Source organism: Dromaius novaehollandiae, chromosome 18 (genome assembly GCF_036370855.1).
Source record: "Dromaius novaehollandiae isolate bDroNov1 chromosome 18, bDroNov1.hap1, whole genome shotgun sequence".
NCBI classification, from domain to species: domain Eukaryota; kingdom Metazoa; phylum Chordata; class Aves; order Casuariiformes; family Dromaiidae; genus Dromaius; species Dromaius novaehollandiae.
Genome location: NC_088115.1, coordinates 818,479 through 843,788, shown reverse-complemented (window position 1 = coordinate 843,788; position 25,310 = coordinate 818,479).

Below are 25,310 nucleotides of genomic sequence, written 5' to 3'. Positions count from 1 at the left end.
TGTGAGCTCACAAGCAGAGTCAGCAGCCATGGGCATCCCACTGCCTGATGAGGCACTGAGACAAAGGTGACCTCAAAATGCAGCCAGCATGCAGAGGCCTGCCACTGGCCTATCAGGCAATAGGACTGCCGTGACCTCAAAAGGACAGCCAGCAGCCAATGGCCTCGCACTGGCCTATCAGGCAATAGGACTGCTGTGACCTCACGAGCACAGCCAGCAGGTATGGACCTCCCACTGGCTATCAGGCACTCAGACTGCTGTGACCTCACAAGCACAGCAAACAGCCAGGGGCCTGCCACTGCCCTATAGGGCACAGAGGCTGCTGTGACCTGACAAGCACAGCCAGCAGCCAGGGGCCTGCCACTGGCCTGTGAAGCACTGAGGCTGCTGTGACCTCAGAAGCACAGCCAAGCAGACAGGGGCCTGCCACTGGCCTATCAGGCACTGAGGCTGCTGTGACCTGACAAGCACAGCCAGCAGCCAGGGGCCTGCCACTGCCCTGTAAGACACTGAGGCTGCTGTGACCTCACGAGCCCAGGCAGCAGCTATGGGCCTGCCACTGGCCCTATAGGGCAGGGAGGCTGCTGTGACCTCACAAGCACAGCGAGGAGCCAGAGGCCTGCCATTGCCCTAGAAGGTACAGAGACAAATGTGACGTCAAAAGGCAGCCAGCAGACAGGGGCCTGCCACGGGCCTATCAGGAAATAGGACTGCTCTGACCTCACAAGCCGAGCCAGCAGCTATGGGCCTGCCACTGCCCTATAGGGCACTGAGGCTTCTCTGCCCTCACAAGCACAGCCAGCAGCCATGGGCCTGCCACTGGCCTATCAGGCAACAGGACTCCTGTGACCTCACAAGCACTGCCAGCAGACAGGGCATCCCACTGGGCTATGCGGCACTGAGGCTGCTGTGACCTCACAAGTACAACCAGCAGCCATGGGCATCCCACTGGCCAATGAGGCACTAAGACAAAGGTGACCTCAAAATGCAGCCAGCAGCCATGGGCCTCCCACTGGCCTATCAGGCAACAGGACTCCTGTGACCTCACAAGCACAGCCAGCAGCCAGGGCATCGCACTGGCCTATGAGGCACTGAGGCTGCTGTGACCTCACAAAAACAGCCAGCACCCAGAGGCCTGCCACTTGCCTATCGGTAACTCAGACTGCTGTGAACTCAAAAGGACAGCCAGCAGCCATTGGCCTGCCACTGACCTACCAGGCAATAGCACTGCTGTGACCTCACAAGCACAGCCAGCAGCCAGGGCCCTGCCACTGCCCTATAAGACACTGAGGCTGATTTCACCTAACAACTAAAGCCAGCAGCTGTGGGTCTGCCACTGGCCTATGAGGCACGGATGCTGCTGTGACCTCACAAGCACAGCCAGCAGCGAGGGGCCTGCCACGGCCCTATAGGGCACTGAGGCTGCTGTGACCTCACTAGCACAGCGAGGAGCCAGAGGCCTGCCATAGCACTACAAGGTACAGAGACAAACGTGACCTCAAAAGGCAGCCAGCAGACAGGGGCCTTCCACGGGCCTATCAGGCAATAGGACTGCTGTGACCTGAAAAGCACAGCCAGCAACTACGGGCCTGCCACTGGCCTATGAGGCACGCAGGCTGCTGTGACCTCAGAAGCACAGTCAGCAGCCAGGGGCCTGCTTCTGGCCTATCAGGCTGTAGGAGTTTTGTGACCTAAGTACAGACAGCAGCTATGGGTCTGCCACTGGCCTACAGGAAAAGGAGGCTGCTGTGACCTCACAAGCACAGCCAGCTGCCAGGGGCCTGCCACTGGCCTATGAGGCACGCAGGCTGCTGTGACCTCAAAAGCACACCAAGCAGCCATTGGCATCCCTCTGGCCTACAGGAAAAGGAGGCTGCTGTGACCACACAAGCACAGCGAGGAGCCAGAGGCCTGCCTTTGCCCTATAAGGTTCAGAGACAAATGTGACCTCAAAAGGCAGCCAGCAGACAGAGGCCTTCCACGGGCCTATCAGGAAATAGGACTGCTGTGACCTTACAAGCACATCCAGCAGCTATGGGCCTCCCACTGGCCTATAGGGAACGGAGGCTGCTGTGTCCTCACAAGCACAGCCAGCAGCCAGGGGCCTGCCACTGGCCTATGAGGCACTGAGGCTGCTGTGACCTCACAAGCAGAGGCAGGAGGGGGCGCTTGCCACTCACTTATGACGCACTGAGGCTACTGTGACCTCACAAGCACAGGCAGCAGGGGGCGCTTGCCAGTATCCAATGAGACACTAAGGTTGCTCTGACTTCAGAAGCCCAGAAAGCAGCCATCAGCCTGCCACTGGCTTATGAGGCACGGAGGCTGCTGTGACCTCACAAGCACAGCCAGCAGCCATGAGCCTGCTACCGCCCTATGAGGCAGTGAGGCTGCTGTGACCTCACAAGCACAGCCAGCAGCCATGAGCCTGCCACTGGCCTAGGAGGCACCGTGGCTGCTGTTACTTCACAAGCACAGCCAGCAGCCATGAGCCTGCCACTGGCCTATGAGGCACTGAGGTTGCTGTGACCTCACAAATGCAGCCAGCAGCCAGGAACCTGCCACTGCCCTATGAGGTACAGAGACAAATGTGACCTCAAAACGCGGCCAGCTGCCAGGGGCCTGCCACTGCCCTATAAGACACTGAGGCTGCTGTGACCTCACAAGCACAGCCAGCAGCTGTGGGTCTGCCACTGGCCTATGAGGCACTGAGGCTGCTGTGACCTGACAAGCACAGAGAGCAGCCATCGGCCTCCAGCTTCCCGATCAGGTGCTGATGCTGCTGTCAACTCAGAATCACAGTAAACAGTCAGGGGCCTGCCACTGCCCTAAAGGGCATGGAGGCTGCTGTGATCTCACAAGCCCACCCAGCAGCTATGGGCCTGCCACTGCCCTATAGGACACTGAGGCTTCTCTGACCTCACAAGCCCACCCAGCAGTCATTGGCCTCGAACTGGCATATCAGGCAACAGGACTGCTGTGACCTCACAAGCACGGCCAGCAGGCATGGGCATTCAACTGCCCTATGAGGCCCCGAGACAAACATGACCTCATAATGTAGCCAGCAGGCATGGAGCTGTCACTGGACTATCAGGCAACAGGACTGCTGTGACTTCACAAGCACAGCCAGCAGCCAGCAGCCATGGCATCCAACCAGCCGATGAGCCACTGAGGCTCCTCTCACCTCACAAAAACAGCCAGCACCCAGAGGCCTGCCACTGGCTTATGAGGCAATGTGACTGCTGTGACCTCACAAGGACAGCCAGCAGCCATTGGCCTGCCACTGACCTATCAGGCACTGAGGCTGCTGTGACCTCACAAGCACAGCCAGCAGCCAAGGGCGTGCCACTGGCCTAGGAGGCACGGAGGCTGCTGTGACCTCACAAGCACAGCCAGCAGCCATTGGCCTGCCACTGGCCTATGAGGCACTGAGGCTGCTGTGACCGCACAAGCACAGCCAGCAGACAGGGGCCTGCTACTGGCCTATCAGGCACGGAGGCTGCTATGACCTCAGAAGGACAGCCAACAGCCATTGGCCTCCCACTGGCCTATGAGGCACTGAGGCTGCTATGACCTAACAAGCACAGCCAGCAGCCATTGGCCTTCCACTGGCCTATGAGGCACTGAGGCTGCTATGACCTAACAAGCACAGCCAGCAGCCATTGGCCTGCCACTGGCCTATGAGGCACTGAGGCTGCTGTGACCTCAGAAGCACAGTCAGCAGCCAGGGGCCTGCTGCTGGCCTATCAGGCTGTAGGAGTGTTATGACCTGACAAGCACAGCCAGCAGCTATGGGCATCCCACTGGCCTATCAGGCAACAGGACTGCTGTGACCTCACAAGCACAGCCAGCAGCCAGGGGCCTGCCACTGGCCTATGAGGCACTGAGGCTGCTGTGACCTCAAAAGCACACCAAGCAGCCATTGGCATCCCTCTGGCCTACAGGAAAAGGAGGCTGCTGTGACCTCACAAGCACAGCGAGGAGCCAGAGGCCTGCCATTGCCCTAGAAGGTACAGAGACAAATGTGACGTCAAAAGGCAGCCAGCAGACAGGGGCCTTCCACGGGCCTATCAGGAAATAGGACTGCTGTGACCTCACAAGCATAGCCAGCTGCTATGGGTCTGCCACTGGCCTACAGGAAAAGGAGGCTGCTGTGTCCTCACAAGCACAGTCAGCAGCCAGTGGGCTCCCACTGCCCTATAAGGTACAGAGACAAATGTGACGTCAAAAGGCAGCCAGCAGACAGGGGCCTGCCACGGGCCTATCAGGACATAGGACTGCTCTGACCTCACAAGCCGAGCCAGCAGCTATGGGCCTGCCACTGCCCTATAGGGTACTGAGGCTTCTCTGACCTCACAAGCACAGTCAGCAGCCAGGGGGCTCCCACTGCCCTATAAGGTACAGAGACAAATGTGACGTCAAAAGGCAGCCAGCAGACAGGGGCCTGCCACGGGCCTATCAGGACATAGGACTGCTCTGACCTCACAAGCCGAGCCAGCAGCTATGGGCCTGCCACTGCCCTATAGGGTACTGGGGCTTCTCTGACCTCACAAGCACAGTCAGCAGCCAGGGCATCCCACTGGCCTATGCGGCACTGAGGCTGCTGTGACCTCACAAGTACAACCAGCTGCCATGGGCATCCCACTGGCCAATGAGGCACTAAGACAAAGTTGACCTCAAAATGCAGCCAGCAGCCATGGGCCTCCCACTGGCCTATCAGGCAACAGGACTCCTGTGACCTCACAAGCACAGCCAGCAGCCAGGGCATCGCACTGGCCTATGAGGCCCTGAGGCTGCTGTGACCTCACAAAAACAGCCAGCACCCAGAGGCCTGCCACTTGCCTATCGGTAACTCAGACTGCTGTGAACTCAAAAGGACGGCCAGCAGCCATTGGCCTGCCACTGACCTACCAGGCAATAGCACTGCTGTGACCTCACAAGCACAGCCAGCAGCCAGGGCCCTGCCACTGCCCTATGAGGTACAGAGACAAATGTGACCTGAAAACGCGGCCAGCAGCCAGGCCTCTGCCACTGCCATATAAGACACTGAGGCTGAGTTCACCTAACAAGTAAAGCCAGCAGCGAGGGGCCTGCCACTGCCCTATAGGGCACTGAGGCTGCTGTGACCTCACAAGCACAGCGAAGAGCCAGAGGCCTGCCATTGCACTACAAGGTACAGAGACAAACGTGACCTCAAAAGGCAGCCAGCAGACAGGGGCCTTCCACGGGCCTATCAGGCACTGAGGCTGCTGTGACCTCACTAGCACAGGCAGCAGGGGGCGCTTGCCAGTAACCAATGAGACACTAAGGTTGCTCTGACTTCAGGAGCCCAGAAAGCAGCCATCAGCCTGCAACTGGCCTAGGAAGCACGGAGGCTGCTGTGACCTCACAAGCACAGCCAAGCAGACAGGGGCCTGCCACTGGCCTATCAGGCACGGAGGCTGCTGTGACCTCACAAGCACAGACAGCAGCTCTGGGCCTGCCATGGCGCATCAAGCACGGAGAAAGAAGGGAACACCCAAGCAGACCAGCAGCCATGGGCGTGGCAGTGCATGCCCATGCATGCCATGCATGCAGTGGCATGCAGGTCAAAGTGACATCATAAGACACAACCAGCAACCATGGGCCTGCCACTGCCCTTTTTGGCATGGAGACACAAGTATCCTCACAAGCCCAGCCAGGAGGCATGGCCCTGCCACTGGCCTATCAAGCACAGAGGCAGAAGCAACCTCACAAGCAGAGCAAGGACTGATGGGCCTGACTGGCCTACCAGGCCGTGAGGCAGAAGTGACATGACTATCTCATCCAGCAGTGGTGGACCTGACAATATCATTTCAGGCAGAGGGTAAAGTGATATCACAGAACGTTGAAGGACCATAACAGAAAAAAAGGCACTTGGAGGCATGAGCACTGGGAAAAAAGGGCACTAGGAGGCGATGCACTGCAAAAATATGCACATGCAGGACACTATACTGGAAAAAAAGGCACTTTGGGAGCCTGCATCGCAAAAATAGGCACTTGGAGGCCGCTAGGTCGGAAAAAAAGGCACTTAGATGCCCCTTCACTGCAAACAAAAGGCACTCAGACAGCAGTGCACCTCAAACAAAGGCACTCGGAGGCCCCTGCACCACAAAAACAGGCACCTGGAGAACAGTGAACCACAAGAAAAGGCACTCGGAGGCCGCTGCATCACAAAAAAAAGGCACTTGGAGGCTAATACACTGCAAAAAAGGCACTCGGAGGACCATGCACGGCAAAAAAAGGCAATCGGTGGCCCCAACACCACAGAAAAAGGCACTCGGGGGCTGCTACAATGCGAAAACAGGCACTCCGATGCCCCTACACCAGAAAGAAAGGCACTCAGAGGGCCCTGCAGCACAAAAAAAGGCACTCAGCTGCCCTTACACTGGAAAAACAGGCACTCGGAGGCCTCTACACCCCAGAAAAAGGCACTCAGTGGCCCCTACACTGCAAAAAAAGGCACTCGGGGGTGACTACAATGTGAAACAAGGCACTCGGAGGGCCCGGCACCACCAAAAGAAGGCACTCGGAGGCCCCTGACGCACAAGAAAAGGCACTCGGTGGCCCCTACAGCACAATAAAAGGCACTCGGGGGCTGCTACAATGTGAAACAAGGCACTTGGAGGCCCCAGCACCACAAAAAAAGGCACTCCAAAGCCCCTACATTGCAAAAAAAGGCACTTGGAGGCTACTACACTGCAAAAAAATGCACCCTGAAGCCCATGCACAGCAAAAAAATGCACCCTGAGGCCCCTGCATTGCAAAAAAATGCACCCTGAGGCCCCTGCACCGCAAAAAAAGGCACTCGGAGGCCTCCACACCACAAAAAAAGGCACTTGGGGGCTGCTACAATGCAAAAAAAGGCACTCGGCAGCCCCAGCACCAGAAACAAAGGCACTTGGAGGGCCCTGCACCACAAAAGAAGGCACTCGGAGGCCCCTGACCCACAAGAAAAGGCACTCGGTGGCCCCTACAGCACAATAAAAGGCACTCGGGGGCTGCTACAATGTGAAACAAGGCACTCTGAGGCCCCAGCACCACAAAAAAAGGCACTCGGAAGCCCCTACATTGCAAAAAAAGGCACTTGGAGGCTACTACACTGCAAAAAAATGCACCCTGAGGCCCATGCACAGCAAAAAAATGCACCCTGAGGCCCCTGCACCGCAAAAAAAGGCACTCGGAGGCCTCCACACCACAAAAAAAGGCACTTGGAGGCCGCTACACTGCAAAAGAAAAATGCACCCAGAGGCCTCGACACCACAGAAGAAAAGGCAGTCGGAGGACCACACCACAAAAAAAGGCACTTGGCTGCCCCTACACTGGAAAAAAAGGCACTCAGCTGCCCCTACACCACAAGAAAAGGCACTCAGTGGCCCCTACAGCACAAAAAAAGGCACTTGGTGGCTGCTACAACGCGAAAAAAGGCACTCAGAGGGCCCTGCACCACAAAAAAAAGCACTCGGAGGCTCCTGCACTGGAAAAAGAGGCACTTGCAGGCCTGTACACCGGATATAAAGGCACTTGGAGGCCCCTGCACCACAAAAGAAGGCACTCGGAGGCCCCTACACTGCAAAAAAAGGCACTCGGAGGGCCCTTCACCGCAAAAAAAGGCACTCGGTGGCCCCCACATTGCAAAAAAGGCACTCAGTAGCCCCTGCACCGCAAAAAAAAGGCACTCAGTAGCCCCTGCACTGCAAAAAAAGGCACTCTGAGGCCAGTGCACTGAAAAACAGGGCAGTTGGAGGCCAGTGCACCGCAAAAAAAAATGCACTCAGAGGCCCCTACAGCACAAAAGAAAGGCACTTGGAGCACCACACCACAAAAAAAGGCACTCGGCTGCCCCTACAGCACATAAAAAGGCACTCGGAGGCCCCTACAGCACAAAAAAGGCACTTGGGGGCTGCTACAATGCAAAAAAAGGCACTCGGAGGCCCCTGCACCAGAAAGAAAGGAACTCGGAGGGCCCTGCACCAGAAAAGAAGGCACTCGGAGGACCCTGCACCACAAGAAAAGGCACTCGGGGCCACTACACCGCAAGAAAAGGTACATGGAGGACCACACCCCCCAAAATAACAGCACTCGGAGGCCCCTGAACCACAAGAAAAGGCATTCAGTGGCCTATACAGCAAAATAAAAGGCACTCGGGGGCTGCTACAATGTGAAACAAGGCACTTGGAGGGCCCTGCACCACCAAAAAAGGCACTCGGAGGCTCCTGCACTGGAAAAAGAGGCACTTGCAGGCCTGTACACTGGAAATAAAGGCACTTGGCGGCCCCTACACTGGAAAAAGAGGCACTTGCAGGCCTGTACACTGCAAATAAAGGCACTTGGAGGCTACTACACTGCAAAAAAAGGCACTCGGAAGCACCCACATTGCAAAAAAAGGCACCCTGAGGCCCCTGCACTGCAAAAAAAGGCACTTGGCCCCTGCATCGCAAAAAAAGGCACTCGGTGGCCCCTGCACCGCAAAAAAAGGCACTTGCAGGCCTCTACAACACCTTCCACTGCCCTATCAGACACAGAGGCTCATGTGACCCCACAAGGACAGGAAGCCGCCAGGGGCCTGCCAGTGGCCTGTCAGGCACTGGTACTTCTGTGAGCTCACAAGCAGAGTCAGCAGCCATGGGCATCCCACTGCCTGATGAGGCACTGAGACAAAGGTGACCTCAAAATGCAGCCAGCATGCAGAGGCCTGCCACTGGCCTATCAGGCAATAGGACTGCCGTGACCTCAAAAGGACAGCCAGCAGCCAATGGCCTCGCACTGGCCTATCAGGCAATAGGACTGCTGTGACCTCACGAGCACAGCCAGCAGGTATGGACCTCCCACTGGCTATCAGGCACTCAGACTGCTGTGACCTCACAAGCACAGCAAACAGCCAGGGGCCTGCCACTGCCCTATAGGGCACAGAGGCTGCTGTGACCTGACAAGCACAGCCAGCAGCCAGGGGCCTGCCACTGGCCTGTGAAGCACTGAGGCTGCTGTGACCTCAGAAGCACAGCCAAGCAGACAGGGGCCTGCCACTGGCCTATCAGGCACTGAGACTGCTGTGACCTGACAAGCACAGCCAGCAGCCAGGGGCCTGCCACTGCCCTGTAAGACACTGAGGCTGCTCTGACCTCACAAGCCGAGCCAGCAGCTATGGGCCTGCCACTGCCCTATAGGGCACTGAGGCTTCTCTGCCCTCACAAGCACAGCCAGCAGCCATGGGCCTGCCACTGGCCTATCAGGCAACAGGACTGCTGTGACCTCACAAGCACTGCCAGCAGACAGGGCATCCCACTGGGCTATGCGGCACTGAGGCTGCTGTGACCTCACAAGTACAACCAGCAGCCATGGGCATCCCACTGGCCAATGAGGCACTAAGACAAAGGTGACCTCAAAATGCAGCCAGCAGCCATGGGCCTCCCACTGGCCTATCAGGCAACAGGACTCCTGTGACCTCACAAGCACAGCCAGCAGCCAGGGCATCGCACTGGCCTATGAGGCACTGAGGCTGCTGTGACCTCACAAAAACAGCCAGCACCCAGAGGCCTGCCACTTGCCTATCGGTAACTCAGACTGCTGTGAACTCAAAAGGACAGCCAGCAGCCATTGGCCTGCCACTGACCTACCAGGCAATAGCACTGCTGTGACCTCACAAGCACAGCCAGCAGCCAGGGCCCTGCCACTGCCCTATAAGACACTGAGGCTGATTTCACCTAACAACTAAAGCCAGCAGCTGTGGGTCTGCCACTGGCCTATGAGGCACGGATGCTGCTGTGACCTCACAAGCACAGCCAGCAGCGAGGGGCCTGCCACGGCCCTATAGGGCACTGAGGCTGCTGTGACCTCACTAGCACAGCGAGGAGCCAGAGGCCTGCCATAGCACTACAAGGTACAGAGACAAACGTGACCTCAAAAGGCAGCCAGCAGACAGGGGCCTTCCACGGGCCTATCAGGCAATAGGACTGCTGTGACCTGAAAAGCACAGCCAGCAGCTATGGGCCTGCCACTGGCCTATGAGGCACGCAGGCTGCTGTGACCTCAGAAGCACAGTCAGCAGCCAGGGGCCTGCTTCTGGCCTATCAGGCTGTAGGAGTTTTGTGACCTAAGTACAGACAGCAGCTATGGGTCTGCCACTGGCCTACAGGAAAAGGAGGCTGCTGTGACCTCACAAGCACAGCCAGCTGCCAGGGGCCTGCCACTGGCCTATGAGGCACGCAGGCTGCTGTGACCTCAAAAGCACACCAAGCAGCCATTGGCATCCCTCTGGCCTACAGGAAAAGGAGGCTGCTGTGACCACACAAGCACAGCGAGGAGCCAGAGGCCTGCCTTTGCCCTATAAGGTTCAGAGACAAATGTGACCTCAAAAGGCAGCCAGCAGACAGAGGCCTTCCACGGGCCTATCAGGAAATAGGACTGCTGTGACCTTACAAGCACATCCAGAAGCTATGGGCCTCCCACTGGCCTATAGGGAACGGAGGCTGCTGTGTCCTCACAAGCACAGCCAGCAGCCAGGGGCCTGCCACTGGCCTATGAGGCACTGAGGCTGCTGTGACCTCACAAGCAGAGGCAGGAGGGGGCGCTTGCCACTCACTTATGACGCACTGAGGCTACTGTGACCTCACAAGCACAGGCAGCAGGGGGCGCTTGCCAGTATCCAATGAGACACTAAGGTTGCTCTGACTTCAGAAGCCCAGAAAGCAGCCATCAGCCTGCCACTGGCTTATGAGGCACGGAGGCTGCTGTGACCTCACAAGCACAGCCAGCAGCCATGAGCCTGCTACCGCCCTATGAGGCAGTGAGGCTGCTGTGACCTCACAAGCACAGCCAGCAGCCATGAGCCTGCCACTGGCCTAGGAGGCACCGTGGCTGCTGTTACTTCACAAGCACAGCCAGCAGCCATGAGCCTGCCACTGGCCTATGAGGCACTGAGGTTGCTGTGACCTCACAAATGCAGCCAGCAGCCAGGAACCTGCCACTGCCCTATGAGGTACAGAGACAAATGTGACCTCAAAACGCGGCCAGCTGCCAGGGGCCTGCCACTGCCCTATAAGACACTGAGGCTGCTGTGACCTCACAAGCACAGCCAGCAGCTGTGGGTCTGCCACTGGCCTATGAGGCACTGAGGCTGCTGTGACCTGACAAGCACAGAGAGCAGCCATCGGCCTCCAGCTTCCCGATCAGGTGCTGATGCTGCTGTCAACTCAGAATCACAGTAAACAGTCAGGGGCCTGCCACTGCCCTAAAGGGCATGGAGGCTGCTGTGATCTCACAAGCCCACCCAGCAGCTATGGGCCTGCCACTGCCCTATAGGACACTGAGGCTTCTCTGACCTCACAAGCCCACCCAGCAGTCATTGGCCTCGAACTGGCATATCAGGCAACAGGACTGCTGTGACCTCACAAGCACGGCCAGCAGGCATGGGCATTCAACTGCCCTATGAGGCCCCGAGACAAACATGACCTCATAATGTAGCCAGCAGGCATGGAGCTGTCACTGGACTATCAGGCAACAGGACTGCTGTGACTTCACAAGCACAGCCAGCAGCCAGCAGCCATGGCATCCAACCAGCCGATGAGCCACTGAGGCTCCTCTCACCTCACAAAAACAGCCAGCACCCAGAGGCCTGCCACTGGCTTATGAGGCAATGTGACTGCTGTGACCTCACAAGGACAGCCAGCAGCCATTGGCCTGCCACTGACCTATCAGGCACTGAGGCTGCTGTGACCTCACAAGCACAGCCAGCAGCCAAGGGCGTGCCACTGGCCTAGGAGGCACGGAGGCTGCTGTGACCTCACAAGCACAGCCAGCAGCCATTGGCCTGCCACTGGCCTATGAGGCACTGAGGCTGCTGTGACCGCACAAGCACAGCCAGCAGACAGGGGCCTGCTACTGGCCTATCAGGCACGGAGGCTGCTATGACCTCAGAAGGACAGCCAACAGCCATTGGCCTCCCACTGGCCTATGAGGCACTGAGGCTGCTATGACCTAACAAGCACAGCCAGCAGCCATTGGCCTTCCACTGGCCTATGAGGCACTGAGGCTGCTATGACCTAACAAGCACAGCCAGCAGCCATTGGCCTGCCACTGGCCTATGAGGCACTGAGGCTGCTGTGACCTCAGAAGCACAGTCAGCAGCCAGGGGCCTGCTGCTGGCCTATCAGGCTGTAGGAGTGTTATGACCTGACAAGCACAGCCAGCAGCTATGGGCATGCCACTGGCCTATCAGGCAACAGGACTGCTGTGACCTCACAAGCACAGCCAGCAGCCAGGGGCCTGCCACTGGCCTATGAGGCACTGAGGCTGCTGTGACCTCAAAAGCACACCAAGCAGCCATTGGCATCCCTCTGGCCTACAGGAAAAGGAGGCTGCTGTGACCTCACAAGCACAGCGAGGAGCCAGAGGCCTGCCATTGCCCTAGAAGGTACAGAGACAAATGTGACCTCAAAAGGCAGCCAGCAGACAGGGGCCTTCCACGGGCCTATCAGGAAATAGGACTGCTGTGACCTCACAAGCATAGCCAGCTGCTATGGGTCTGCCACTGGCCTACAGGAAAAGGAGGCTGCTGTGTCCTCACAAGCACAGTCAGCAGCCAGTGGGCTCCCACTGCCCTATAAGGTACAGAGACAAATGTGACGTCAAAAGGCAGCCAGCAGACAGGGGCCTGCCACGGGCCTATCAGGAAATAGGACTGCTGTGACCTCACAAGCATAGCCAGCTGCTATGGGTCTGCCACTGGCCTACAGGAAAAGGAGGCTGCTGTGTCCTCACAAGCACAGTCAGCAGCCAGTGGGCTCCCACTGCCCTATAAGGTACAGAGACAAATGTGACGTCAAAAGGCAGCCAGCAGACAGGGGCCTGCCACGGGCCTATCAGGACATAGGACTGCTCTGACCTCACAAGCCGAGCCAGCAGCTATGGGCCTGCCACTGCCCTATAGGGTACTGAGGCTTCTCTGACCTCACAAGCACAGTCAGCAGCCAGGGGGCTCCCACTGCCCTATAAGGTACAGAGACAAATGTGACGTCAAAAGGCAGCCAGCAGACAGGGGCCTGCCACGGGCCTATCAGGACATAGGACTGCTCTGACCTCACAAGCCGAGCCAGCAGCTATGGGCCTGCCACTGCCCTATAGGGTACTGGGGCTTCTCTGACCTCACAAGCACAGTCAGCAGCCAGGGCATCCCACTGGCCTATGCGGCACTGAGGCTGCTGTGACCTCACAAGTACAACCAGCTGCCATGGGCATCCCACTGGCCAATGAGGCACTAAGACAAAGTTGACCTCAAAATGCAGCCAGCAGCCATGGGCCTCCCACTGGCCTATCAGGCAACAGGACTCCTGTGACCTCACAAGCACAGCCAGCAGCCAGGGCATCGCACTGGCCTATGAGGCCCTGAGGCTGCTGTGACCTCACAAAAACAGCCAGCACCCAGAGGCCTGCCACTTGCCTATCGGTAACTCAGACTGCTGTGAACTCAAAAGGACGGCCAGCAGCCATTGGCCTGCCACTGACCTACCAGGCAATAGCACTGCTGTGACCTCACAAGCACAGCCAGCAGTCAGGGCCCTGCCACTGCCCTATGAGGTACAGAGACAAATGTGACCTGAAAACGCGGCCAGCAGCCAGGCCTCTGCCACTGCCATATAAGACACTGAGGCTGAGTTCACCTAACAAGTAAAGCCAGCAGCGAGGGGCCTGCCACTGCCCTATAGGGCACTGAGGCTGCTGTGACCTCACAAGCACAGCGAAGAGCCAGAGGCCTGCCATTGCACTACAAGGTACAGAGACAAACGTGACCTCAAAAGGCAGCCAGCAGACAGGGGCCTTCCACGGGCCTATCAGGCACTGAGGCTGCTGTGACCTCACAAGCACAGGCAGCAGGGGGCGCTTGCCAGTAACCAATGAGACACTAAGGTTGCTCTGACTTCAGGAGCCCAGAAAGCAGCCATCAGCCTGCAACTGGCCTAGGAAGCACGGAGGCTGCTGTGACCTCACAAGCACAGCCAAGCAGACAGGGGCCTGCCACTGGCCTATCAGGCACGGAGGCTGCTGTGACCTCACAAGCACAGACAGCAGCTCTGGGCCTGCCATGGCGCATCAAGCACGGAGAAAGAAGGGAACACCCAAGCAGACCAGCAGCCATGGGCGTGGCAGTGCATGCCCATGCATGCCATGCATGCAATGGCATGCAGGTCAAAGTGACATCATAAGACACAACCAGCAACCATGGGCCTGCCACTGCCCTTTTTGGCATGGAGACACAAGTATCCTCACAAGCCCAGCCAGGAGGCATGGCCCTGCCACTGGCCTATCAAGCACAGAGGCAGAAGCAACCTCACAAGCAGAGCAAGGACTGATGGGCCTGACTGGCCTACCAGGCCGTGAGGCAGAAGTGACATGACTATCTCATCCAGCAGTGGTGGACCTGACAATATCATTTCAGGCAGAGGGTAAAGTGATATCACAGAACGTTGAAGGACCATAACAGAAAAAAAGGCACTTGGAGGCATGAGCACTGGGAAAAAAGGGCACTAGGAGGCGATGCACTGCAAAAATATGCACATGCAGGACACTATACTGGAAAAAAAGGCACTTTGGGAGCCTGCATCGCAAAAATAGGCACTTGGAGGCCGCTAGGTCGGAAAAAAAGGCACTTAGATGCCCCTTCACTGCAAACAAAAGGCACTCAGACAGCAGTGCACCTCAAACAAAGGCACTCGGAGGCCCCTGCACCACAAAAACAGGCACCTGGAGAACAGTGAACCACAAGAAAAGGCACTCGGAGGCCGCTGCATCACAAAAAAAAGGCACTTGGAGGCTAATACACTGCAAAAAAGGCACTCGGAGGACCATGCACGGCAAAAAAAGGCAATCGGTGGCCCCAACACCACAGAAAAAGGCACTCGGGGGCTGCTACAATGCGAAAACAGGCACTCCGATGCCCCTACACCAGAAAGAAAGGCACTCAGAGGGCCCTGCAGCACAAAAAAAGGCACTCAGCTGCCCTTACACTGGAAAAACAGGCACTCGGAGGCCTCTACACCCCAGAAAAAGGCACTCAGTGGCCCCTACACTGCAAAAAAAGGCACTCGGGGGTGACTACAATGTGAAACAAGGCACTCGGAGGGCCCGGCACCACCAAAAGAAGGCACTCGGAGGCCCCTGACGCACAAGAAAAGGCACTCGGTGGCCCCTACAGCACAATAAAAGGCACTCGGGGGCTGCTACAATGTGAAACAAGGCACTTGGAGGCCCCAGCACCACAAAAAAAGGCACTCCAAAGCCCCTACATTGCAAAAAAAGGCACTTGGAGGCTACTACACTGCAAAAAAAATGCACCCTGAAGCCCATGCACAGCAAAAAAATGCACCCTGAGGCCCCTGCATTGCAAAAAAATGCACCCTGAGGCCCCTGCACCGCAAAAAAAGGCACTCGGAGGCCTCCACACCACAAAAAAAGGCACTTGGGGGCTGCTACAATGCAAAAAAAGGCACTCGGCGGCCCCAGCACCAGAAACAAAGGCACTTGGAGGGCCCTGCACCACAAAAGAAGGCACTCGGAGGCCCCTGACCCACAAGAAAAGGCACTCGGTGGCCCCTACAGCACAATAAAAGGCACTCGGGGGCTGCTACAATGTGAAACAAGGCACTCTGAGGCCCCAGCACCACAAAAAAAGGCACTCGGAAGCCCCTACATTGCAAAAAAAGGCACTTGGAGGCTACTACACTGCAAAAAAATGCACCCTGAGGCCCATGCACAGCAAAAAAATGCACCCTGAGGCCCCTGCACCGCAAAAAAAGGCACTCGGAGGCCTCCACACCACAAAAAAAGGCACTTGGAGGCCGCTACACTGCAAAAGAAAAATGCACCCAGAGGCCTCGACACCACAGAAGAAAAGGCAGTCGGAGGACCACACCACAAAAAAAGGCACTTGGCTGCCCCTACACTGGAAAAAAAGGCACTCAGCTGCCCCTACACCACAAGAAAAGGCACTCAGTGGCCCCTACAGCACAAAAAAAGGCACTTGGTGGCTGCTACAACGCGAAAAAAGGCACTCAGAGGGCCCTGCACCACAAAAAAAAGCACTCGGAGGCTCCTGCACTGGAAAAAGAGGCACTTGCAGGCCTGTACACCGGATATAAAGGCACTTGGAGGCCCCTGCACCACAAAAGAAGGCACTCGGAGGCCCCTACACTGCAAAAAAAGGCACTCGGAGGGCCCTTCACCGCAAAAAAAGGCACTCGGTGGCCCCCACATTGCAAAAAAGGCACTCAGTAGCCCCTGCACCGCAAAAAAAAGGCACTCAGTAGCCCCTGCACTGCAAAAAAAGGCACTCTGAGGCCAGTGCACTGAAAAACAGGGCAGTTGGAGGCCAGTGCACCGCAAAAAAAAATGCACTCAGAGGCCCCTACAGCACAAAAGAAAGGCACTTGGAGCACCACACCACAAAAAAAGGCACTCGGCTGCCCCTACAGCACAAAAAAAGGCACTCGGAGGCCCCTACAGCACAAAAAAGGCACTTGGGGGCTGCTACAATGCAAAAAAAGGCACTCGGAGGCCCCTGCACCAGAAAGAAAGGAACTCGGAGGGCCCTGCACCACAAAAGAAGGCACTCGGAGGACCCTGCACCACAAGAAAAGGCACTCGGGGCCACTACACCGCAAGAAAAGGTACATGGAGGACCACACCCCCCAAAATAACAGCACTCGGAGGCCCCTGAACCACAAGAAAAGGCATTCAGTGGCCTATACAGCAAAATAAAAGGCACTCGGGGGCTGCTACAATGTGAAACAAGGCACTTGGAGGGCCCTGCACCACCAAAAAAGGCACTCGGAGGCTCCTGCACTGGAAAAAGAGGCACTTGCAGGCCTGTACACTGGAAATAAAGGCACTTGGCGGCCCCTACACTGGAAAAAGAGGCACTTGCAGGCCTGTACACTGCAAATAAAGGCACTTGGAGGCTACTACACTGCAAAAAAAGGCACTCGGAAGCACCCACATTGCAAAAAAAGGCACCCTGAGGCCCCTGCACTGCAAAAAAAGGCACTTGGCCCCTGCACCGCAAAAAAAGGCACTCGGTGGCCCCTGCACCGCAAAAAAAGGCACTTGGAGGCCTCTACAACACCTTCCACTGCCCTATCAGACACAGAGGCTCATGTGACCCCACAAGGACAGGAAGCCGCCAGGGGCCTGCCAGTGGCCTGTCAGGCACTGGTACTTCTGTGAGCTCACAAGCAGAGTCAGCAGCCATGGGCATCCCACTGCCTGATGAGGCACTGAGACAAAGGTGACCTCAAAATGCAGCCAGCATGCAGAGGCCTGCCACTGGCCTATCAGGCAATAGGACTGCCGTGACCTCAAAAGGACAGCCAGCAGCCAATGGCCTCGCACTGGCCTATCAGGCAATAGGACTGCTGTGACCTCACGAGCACAGCCAGCAGGTATGGACCTCCCACTGGCTATCAGGCACTCAGACTGCTGTGACCTCACAAGCACAGCAAACAGCCAGGGGCCTGCCACTGCCCTATAGGGCACAGAGGCTGCTGTGACCTGACAAGCACAGCCAGCAGCCAGGGGCCTGCCACTGGCCTGTGAAGCACTGAGGCTGCTGTGACCTCAGAAGCTCAGCCAAGCAGACAGGGGCCTGCCACTGGCCTATCAGGCACTGAGGCTGCTGTGACCTGACAAGCACAGCCAGCAGCCAGGGGCCTGCCACTGCCCTGTAAGACACTGAGGCTGCTGTGACCTCACGAGCCCAGGCAGCAGCTATGGGCCTGCCACTGGCCCTATAGGGCAGGGAGGCTGCTGTGACCTCACAAGCACAGCGAGGAGCCAGAGGCCTGCCATTGCCCTAGAAGGTACAGAGACAAATGTGACGTCAAAAGGCAGCCAGCAGACAGGGGCCTGCCACGGGCCTATCAGGAAATAGGACTGCTCTGACCTCACAAGCCGAGCCAGCAGCTATGGGCCTGCCACTGGCCTATAGGGCACTGAGGCTTCTCTGCCCTCACAAGCACAGCCAGCAGCCATGGGCCTGCCACTGGCCTATCAGGCAACAGGACTGCTGTGACCTCACAAGCACTGCCAGCAGACAGGGCATCCCACTGGGCTATGCGGCACTGAGGCTGCTGTGACCTCACAAGTACAACCAGCAGCCATGGGCATCCCACTGGCCAATGAGGCACTAAGACAAAGGTGACCTCAAAATGCAGCCAGCAGCCATGGGCCTCCCACTGGCCTATCAGGCAACAGGACTTCTGTGACCTCACAAGCACAGCCAGCAGCCAGGGCATCGCACTGGCCTATGAGGCACTGAGGCTGCTGTGACCTCACAAAAACAGCCAGCACCCAGAGGCCTGCCACTTGCCTATCGGTAACTCAGACTGCTGTGAACTCAAAAGGACAGCCAGCAGCCATTGGCCTGCCACTGACCTACCAGGCAATAGCACTGCTGTGACCTCACAAGCACAGCCAGCAGCCAGGGCCCTGCCACTGCCCTATAAGACACTGAGGCTGATTTCACCTAACAACTAAAGCCAGCAGCTGTGGGTCTGCCACTGGCCTATGAGGCACGGATGCTGCTGTGACCTCACAAGCACAGCCAGCAGCGAGGGGCCTGCCACGGCCCTATAGGGCACTGAGGCTGCTGTGACCTCACTAGCACAGCGAGGAGCCAGAGGCCTGCCATAGCACTACAAGGTACAGAGACAAACGTGACCTCAAAAGGCAGCCAGCAGACAGGGGCCTTCCACGGGCCTATCAGGCAATAGGACTGCTGTGACCTGAAAAGCACAGCCAGCAGCTATGGGCCTGCCACTGGCCTATGAGGCACGCAGGCTGCTGTGACCTCAGAAGCACAGTCAGCAGCCAGGGGCCTGCTTCTGGCCTATCAGGCTGTAGGAGTTTTGTGACCTAAGTACAGACAGCAGCTATGGGTCTGCCACTGGCCTACAGGAAAAGGAGGCTGCTGTGACCTCACAAGCACAGCCAGCTGCCAGGGGCCTGCCACTGGCCTATGAGGCACGCAGGCTGCTGTGACCTCAAAAGCACACCAAGCAGCCATTGGCATCCCTCTGGCCTACAGGAAAAGGAGGCTGCTGTGACCTCACAAGCACAGCGAGGAGCCAGAGGCCTGCCTTTGCCCTATAAGGTTCAGAGACAAATGTGACCTCAAAAGGCAGCCAGCAGACAGAGGCCTTCCACGGGCCTATCAGGAAATAGGACTGCTGTGACCTTACAAGCACATCCAGAAGCTATGGGCCTCCCACTGGCCTATAGGGAATGGAGGCTGCTGTGTCCTCACAAGCACAGCCAGCAGCCAGGGGCCTGCCACTGGCCTATGAGGCACTGAGGCTGCTGTGACCTCACAAGCAGAGGCAGGAGGGGGCGCTTGCCACTCACTTATGACGCACTGAGGCTACTGTGACCTCACAAGCACAGGCAGCAGGGGGCGCTTGCCAGTATCCAATGAGACACTAAGGTTGCTCTGACTTCAGAAGCCCAGAAAGCAGCCATCAGCCTGCCACTGGCTTATGAGGCACGGAGGCTGCTGTGACCTCACAAGCACAGCCAGCAGCCATGAGCCTGCTACCGCCCTATGAGGCAGTGAGGCTGCTGTGACCTCACAAGCACAGCCAGCAGCCATGAGCCTGCCACTGGCCTAGGAGGCACCGTGGCTGCTGTTACTTCACAAGCACAGCCAGCAGCCATGAGCCTGCCACTGGCCTATGAGGCACTGAGGTTGCTGTGACCTCACAAATGCAGCCAGCAGCCAGGAACCTGCCACTGCCCTATGAGGTACAGAGACAAATGTGACCTCAAAACGCGGCCAGCTGCCAGGGGCCTGCCACTGCCCTATAAGACACTGAGGCTGCTGTGACCTCACAAGCACAGCCAGCAGCTGTGGGTCTGCCACTGGCCTATGAGGCACTGAGGCTGCTGTGACCTGACAAGCACAGAGAGCAGCCATCGGCCTCCAACTTCCCGATCAGGTGCTGATGCTGCTGTCAACTCAGAATCACAGTAAACAGTCAGGGGCCTGCCACTGCCCTAAAGGGCATGGAGGCTGCTGTGATCTCACAAGCCCACCCAGCAGCTATGGGCCTGCCACTGCCCTATAGGACACTGAGGCTTCTCTGACCTCACAAGCCCACCCAGCAGTCATTGGCCTCGAACTGGCATATCAGGCAACAGGACTGCTGTGACCTCACAAGCACGGCCAGCAGGCATGGGCATTCAACTGCCCTATGAGGCCCCGAGACAAACATGACCTCATAATGTAGCCAGCAGGCATGGAGCTGTCACTGGACTATCAGGCAACAGGACTGCTGTGACTTCACAAGCACAGCCAGCAGCCAGCAGCCATGGCATCCAACCAGCCGATGAGCCACTGAGGCTCCTCTCACCTCACAAAAACAGCCAGCACCCAGAGGCCTGCCACTGGCTTATGAGGCAATGTGACTGCTGTGACCTCACAAGGACAGCCAGCAGCCATTGGCCTGCCACTGACCTATCAGGCACTGAGGCTGCTGTGACCTCACAAGCACAGCCAGCAGCCAAGGGCGTGCCACTGGCCTAGGAGGCACGGAGGCTGCTGTGACCTCACAAGCACAGCCAGCAGCCATTGGCCTGCCACTGGCCTATGAGGCACTGAGGCTGCTGTGACCGCACAAGCACAGCCAGCAGACAGGGGCCTGCTACTGGCCTATCAGGCACGGAGGCTGCTATGACCTCAGAAGGACAGCCAACAGCCATTGGCCTCCCACTGGCCTATGAGGCACTGAGGCTGCTATGACCTAACAAGCACAGCCAGCAGCCATTGGCCTTCCACTGGCCTATGAGGCACTGAGGCTGCTATGACCTAACAAGCACAGCCAGCAGCCATTGGCCTGCCACTGGCCTATGAGGCACTGAGGCTGCTGTGACCTCAGAAGCACAGTCAGCAGCCAGGGGCCTGCTGCTGTCCTATCAGGCTGTAGGAGTGTTATGACCTGACAAGCACAGCCAGCAGCTATGGGCATCCCACTGGCCTATCAGGCAACAGGACTGCTGTGACCTCACAAGCACAGCCAGCAGCCAGGGGCCTGCCACTGGCCTATGAGGCACTGAGGCTGCTGTGACCTCAAAAGCACACCAAGCAGCCATTGGCATCCCTCTGGCCTACAGGAAAAGGAGGCTGCTGTGACCTCACAAGCACAGCGAGGAGCCAGAGGCCTGCCATTGCCCTAGAAGGTACAGAGACAAATGTGACCTCAAAAGGCAGCCAGCAGACAGGGGCCTTCCACGGGCCTATCAGGAAATAGGACTGCTGTGACCTCACAAGCATAGCCAGCTGCTATGGGTCTGCCACTGGCCTACAGGAAAAGGAGGCTGCTGTGTCCTCACAAGCACAGTCAGCAGCCAGTGGGCTCCCACTGCCCTATAAGGTACAGAGACAAATGTGACGTCAAAAGGCAGCCAGCAGACAGGGGCCTGCCACGGGCCTATCAGGACATAGGACTGCTCTGACCTCACAAGCCGAGCCAGCAGCTATGGGCCTGCCACTGCCCTATAGGGTACTGAGGCTTCTCTGACCTCACAAGCACAGTCAGCAGCCAGGGGGCTCCCACTGCCCTATAAGGTACAGAGACAAATGTGACGTCAAAAGGCAGCCAGCAGACAGGGGCCTGCCACGGGCCTATCAGGACATAGGACTGCTCTGACCTCACAAGCCGAGCCAGCAGCTATGGGCCTGCCACTGCCCTATAGGGTACTGGGGCTTCTCTGACCTCACAAGCACAGTCAGCAGCCAGGGCATCCCACTGGCCTATGCGGCACTGAGGCTGCTGTGACCTCACAAGTACAACCAGCTGCCATGGGCATCCCACTGGCCAATGAGGCACTAAGACAAAGGTGACCTCAAAATGCAGCCAGCAGCCATGGGCCTCCCACTGGCCTATCAGGCAACAGGACTCCTGTGACCTCACAAGCACAGCCAGCAGCCAGGGCATCGCACTGGCCTATGAGGCCCTGAGGCTGCTGTGACCTCACAAAAACAGCCAGCACCCAGAGGCCTGCCACTTGCCTATCGGTAACTCAGACTGCTGTGAACTCAAAAGGACGGCCAGCAGCCATTGGCCTGCCACTGACCTACCAGGCAATAGCACTGCTGTGACCTCACAAGCACAGCCAGCAGCCAGGGCCCTGCCACTGCCCTATGAGGTACAGAGACAAATGTGACCTGAAAACGCGGCCAGCAGCCAGGCCTCTGCCACTGCCATATAAGACACTGAGGCTGAGTTCACCTAACAAGTAAAGCCAGCAGCGAGGGGCCTGCCACTGCCCTATAGGGCACTGAGGCTGCTGTGACCTCACAAGCACAGCGAAGAGCCAGAGGCCTGCCATTGCACTACAAGGTACAGAGACAAACGTGACCTCAAAAGGCAGCCAGCAGACAGGGGCCTTCCACGGGCCTATCAGGCACTGAGGCTGCTGTGACCTCACAAGCACAGGCAGCAGGGGGCGCTTGCCAGTAACCAATGAGACACTAAGGTTGCTCTGACTTCAGGAGCCCAGAAAGCAGCCATCAGCCTGCAACTGGCCTAGGAAGCACGGAGGCTGCTGTGACCTCACAAGCACAGCCAAGCAGACAGGGGCCTGCCACTGGCCTATCAGGCACGGAGGCTTCTGTGACCTGACAAGCACAGCCAGCAGCCAGGGGCCTGCCACTGCCCTGTAAGACACTGAGGCTGCTGTGACCTCACGAGCCCAGGCAGCAGCTATGGGCCTGCCACTGGCCCTATAGGGCAGGGAGGCTGCTGTGACCTCACAAGCACAGCGAGGAGCCAGAGGCCTGCCATTGCCCTAGAAGGTACAGAGACAAATGTGACGTCAAAAGGCAGCCAGCAGACAGGGGCCTTCCACGGGCCTATCAGGAAATAGGACTGCTCTGACCTCACAAGCCGAGCCAGCAGCTATGGGCCTGCCACTGGCCTATAGGGCACTGAGGCTTCTCTGCCCTCACAAGCACAGCCAGCAGCCATGGGCCTGCCACTGGCCTATCAGGCAACAGGACTGCTGTGACCTCACAAGCACTGCCAGCAGACAGGGCATCCCACTGGGCTATGCGGCACTGAGGCTGCTGTGACCTCACAAGTACAACCAGCAGCCATGGGCATCCCACTGGCCAATGAGGCACTAAGACAAAGGTGACCTCAAAATGCAGCCAGCAGCCATGGGCCTCCCACTGGCCTATCAGGCAACAGGACTCCTGTGACCTCACAAGCACAGCCAGCAGCCAGGGCATCGCACTGGCCTATGAGGCACTGAGGCTGCTGTGACCTCACAAAAACAGCCAGCACCCAGAGGCCCACCACTTGCCTATCGGTAACTCAGACTGCTGTGAACTCAAAAGGACAGCCAGCAGCCATTGGCCTGCCACTGACCTACCAGGCAATAGCACTGCTGTGACCTCACAAGCACAGCCAGCAGCCAGGGCCCTGCCACTGCCCTATAAGACACTGAGGCTGATTTCACCTAACAACTAAAGCCAGCAGCTGTGGGTCTGCCACTGGCCTATGAGGCACGGATGCTGCTGTGACCTCACAAGCACAGCCAGCAGCGAGGGGCCTGCCACGGCCCTATAGGGCACTGAGGCTGCTGTGACCTCACTAGCACAGCGAGGAGCCAGGGGCCTGCCATTGCACTACAAGGTACAGAGACAAACGTGACCTCAAAAGGCAGCCAGCAGACAGGGGCCTTCCACGGGCCTATCAGGCAATAGGACTGCTGTGACCTGAAAAGCACAGCCAGCAGCTACGGGCCTGCCACTGGCCTATGAGGCACGCAGGCTGCTGTGACCTCAGAAGCACAGTCAGCAGCCAGGGGCCTGCTTCTGGCCTATCAGGCTGTAGGAGTTTTGTGACCTAAGTACAGACAGCAGCTATGGGTCTGCCACTGGCCTACAGGAAAAGGAGGCTGCTGTGACCTCACAAGCACAGCCAGCTGCCAGGGGCCTGCCACTGGCCTATGAGGCACGCAGGCTGCTGTGACCTCAAAAGCACACCAAGCAGCCATTGGCATCCCTCTGGCCTACAGGAAAAGGAGGCTGCTGTGACCACACAAGCACAGCGAGGAGCCAGAGGCCTGCCTTTGCCCTATAAGGTTCAGAGACAAATGTGACCTCAAAAGGCAGCCAGCAGACAGAGGCCTTCCACGGGCCTATCAGGAAATAGGACTGCTGTGACCTTACAAGCACATCCAGAAGCTATGGGCCTCCCACTGGCCTATAGGGAACGGAGGCTGCTGTGTCCTCACAAGCACAGCCAGCAGCCAGGGGCCTGCCACTGGCCTATGAGGCACTGAGGCTGCTGTGACCTCACAAGCAGAGGCAGGAGGGGGCGCTTGCCACTCACTTATGACGCACTGAGGCTACTGTGACCTCACAAGCACAGGCAGCAGGGGGCGCTTGCCAGTATCCAATGAGACACTAAGGTTGCTCTGACTTCAGAAGCCCAGAAAGCAGCCATCAGCCTGCCACTGGCTTATGAGGCACGGAGGCTGCTGTGACCTCACAAGCACAGCCAGCAGCCATGAGCCTGCTACCGCCCTATGAGGCAGTGAGGCTGCTGTGACCTCACAAGCACAGCCAGCAGCCATGAGCCTGCCACTGGCCTAGGAGGCACCGTGGCTGCTGTTACTTCACAAGCACAGCCAGCAGCCATGAGCCTGCCACTGGCCTATGAGGCACTGAGGTTGCTGTGACCTCACAAATGCAGCCAGCAGCCAGGAACCTGCCACTGCCCTATGAGGTACAGAGACAAATGTGACCTCAAAACGCGGCCAGCTGCCAGGGGCCTGCCACTGCCCTATAAGACACTGAGGCTGCTGTGACCTCACAAGCACAGCCAGCAGCTGTGGGTCTGCCACTGGCCTATGAGGCACTGAGGCTGCTGTGACCTGACAAGCACAGAGAGCAGCCATCGGCCTCCAACTTCCCGATCAGGTGCTGATGCTGCTGTCAACTCAGAAGCACAGTAAACAGTCAGGGGCCTGCCACTGCCCTAAAGGGCATGGAGGCTGCTGTGATCTCACAAGCCCACCCAGCAGCTATGGGCCTGCCACTGCCCTATAGGACACTGAGGCTTCTCTGACCTCACAAGCCCACCCAGCAGTCATTGGCCTCGAACTGGCATATCAGGCAACAGGACTGCTGTGACCTCACAAGCACGGCCAGCAGGCATGGGCATTCAACTGCCCTATGAGGCCCCGAGACAAACATGACCTCATAATGTAGCCAGCAGGCATGGAGCTGTCACTGGACT